Source organism: Acomys russatus, chromosome 11 (assembly GCF_903995435.1).
Source record: "Acomys russatus chromosome 11, mAcoRus1.1, whole genome shotgun sequence".
Taxonomy (NCBI): domain Eukaryota; kingdom Metazoa; phylum Chordata; class Mammalia; order Rodentia; family Muridae; genus Acomys; species Acomys russatus.
Window position 1 is genome coordinate 5,328,056 of NC_067147.1, and position 2,927 is coordinate 5,330,982.

The 2,927-nt window shown below is 46.6% G+C and overlaps 1 pseudogene; it reads right to left on the minus strand.

The window, feature by feature from the left end:
* Positions 1-402: 402 nt before the first annotated feature.
* On the minus strand, positions 403-1,012 carry LOC127195124 (60S ribosomal protein L15-like; annotated as a pseudogene).
* Positions 1,013-2,927: the final 1,915 nt, after the last annotated feature.

Genomic DNA, 2,927 nt, shown 5'->3' on the forward strand with positions numbered 1-2,927 from the left:
GCCTCTTCTTAAGTGCCATCTCAAGCCATTCTGTTTGGCAGCAACCATAGGGCCTTACAGGAATCCAATGTCAAGAATTTAAATTAAGTTGACCACATACTGTGTGTTGAGCGTGTATTAAAAGACATATGCACAGCACTGGCTTACACAGTGGGGATCTCTGTCCTGCTACTATACGCGAGTTAGAAGACAAACCAGAAATTAAAAGAATAAAGATAGAGTCAGGAGGGTAAAAGCTACTAGAAGAAAAACTGACCTTATCTAGATCTCCCTGGAGAACCTCCCCCTCCTCTTCTTCCTCCTCCTCCTTTTTTTTTTTCTTTTCTTTCTTTCTTTTTTTTTTTTTTTTTGTGACTGTCCTAAATTGTTTATTGGGCATGAATTTTACAAACGTTACGTGTATTAGCGGTAACGGGGGAGCTGGAGAGTTTTGCGTCTTCTCCAGCTGCACGACGAGAGCCACCAACAGTGTGATGGAACTTGTGGCCCTTTCCAAGGCTTCGGCTCTTGCGGCCAGCAGATGTCAGCCCACGCATCTCTCTGTGTTTGTGGACTGGCTCGGTGATCCACTGGGTGTCAGGATTTCTTCTGATAGCTTTATGGGATGGATCAATGAGGATAACCTCAAAAAATTTATATGTGGAATCTTCACCAACCCAGTAAGAATTCAGGACTCTCAGAGCCCTACAATGTCATCCAGCTCCCTCCTCAGCAACAGACTGAAGGCTTCGTGCAAATTTTAGCTGGTTAACACCATGGTGGACAGGCTTGCCGTGAGTTGCACCCTTAGGAACTGGGCGTTTGCGGCCACCACGGTGGACACGAATCCTGTCAATGACATAACCTCGCGTAGTATCCCAACCTTCGCGCCTTATCAGGCCAAGTGGGGCGGGGAGCCCCTGTGCAGCGCGGAGAGCTGTCGGTATTGCCAGCAGCGGACCCTCAAGAGGAAGCGGGTCAGGTCGGACTGCTTCTTCCTCCATAGCTCCTGGATGTAGTTGTACGCACCCATCTTGGCTCACCTGATGGCTGCCACCAGAGGAAAGGCAAATCTCCCCCTTCTTAACCTGCAGCCAAGTTGTATAACCCAGTACCACGTCCCCGTCGCCACAGTGGAGAGGGACAAAGCAGCTCAATCCTAAACAAGTCACTCATACCTTGAAGATCCTAAATCACTTCAAAACAGTTCATTGAGGATGTTGTCAACCCTTCCTTTTCCTTGAGAGAACAGTCACAGGGAGATCTGGCATTGTAGGCTGTTCAATCGCTGCGCTCTCTCACCCAGAATCTCGCCAATAGGCACAGATCCTTCATTCTGACTTTTCACAAGACGGCTCCGATTTTCCAGCCATTCTTGCAGTCACTGGACAGTGGACTCTTGCCCTCAGCCCCTCTTGCCTTGCTCTTCTGAGTGTCTGGCTGAGGGGATGGAGTCTCTTCTCCATGCCTCAGGTTTTGGTGGGCAGCCATCACATTCTTCTTGGGTACAGTGGGAAGGGATTTGGGCTCCTTCTGATAGCTCATCTGTCAAACTATGGACCGGCATTTGTACCATCCACATCCTCCTCTGGCCCTCTCATATCACAGCATCCCTATCTGGAACTGGAAGAATCCTTCTCCCCTCCCGCCCAACTGCAGTCTAGTAAATCAGATGATGACCACCAGGTTCCTTCTTCCTCTTATAAGTGTAAGGCTATGGGACACTCATATGTAGACAATATTTTACCCTTCCCTATTTAGTAATTTACCATTTGCCAATCTGGTTACCATTTTTCTCTAAACTAGGGAGGTGATATTTGCCATTTCCGAGCCACGAGTGTAAGGCATGCATGCCACCAAAGTAGAGCAAACTATTGTCAACCAGATTTGACAGCACAGGGCAGTGTAGAGCAATGAGTGGAGCAAAGAATAGAGTCACTCCACTGACCTGCACCATCCACACTCACCTGGTGAGCTACAGAGACAAGCCTACGTGCTCTGTACACCACAACGGTGTTGAGTCAATCGATGTAACACGAATCTCATTATCAAAATAGCCCTGTGTTCTAGGTGAGTGGGGACCCTACCCTCTGATTTTCACAAAAGCCACATTTTTATGGTTCTGCCTACTGCTCGAGTGTCAATGAAACATAAAATCCCTCTCTTGTGATCTCCCTCCCACCAAGCACGCCTCATTTTTTGTCACTTGCCTGAGGTCAAGGTTACAGAGGACGAAGCATCCCATGGCCATTTCTCCTTCCAGCTCTAGAACCTCGTGTCTATGACAGCACTACCCAACACCCAAAAAGATCCTTGTAGCTGTCATGCACCAGAAGTCGCTTTTCTCCTAGACTTTGTTCTTAGATTGTTTCCTTTCGTTCCCTTGTACCAGCTTTCAGAAAACAAATACTAACAGCATCATGAAGCCCCACTGTGTCCTCCTTCAAGGACTCTATTGATCGTGACTTCATCTCTTGATTTAATATTAAGCAGAAATGCCAAGAGCTGGTGAAGAGATCGCAGAATTGAATAAGAATAAAATTGTCCATAAATAAGAAATTTCAACTCTCCAAAGGAGTTTGTGCGTACCACATATATGCTTCGTACAGCTTACTCAACATAAATACATCTATAAAGACTAAGGAAGACAGAGTCCTTGGTATGTTGAGTAGAAAAAAAATGTGAAAAGGTAGCTCAACTGTCCCCATTTTTACGCCCACCTCAGTCCTACATCAGACATAACCCCAGAACTATGAGGCATAGCCACCTCCTGTCTTGTGCTCACCCAGGATATATTCTATACACATAATGAATCATGGGATACAAAGACGGCAAAATCAACGCTGTGCCCTCAGCTTATGCCACTGCTATACTCAGACCTGGGACAATACTACGCCCTGACTAACCATCTCAGCTGTGAGAACTAAAGTCATTGGAACTATTGGGAA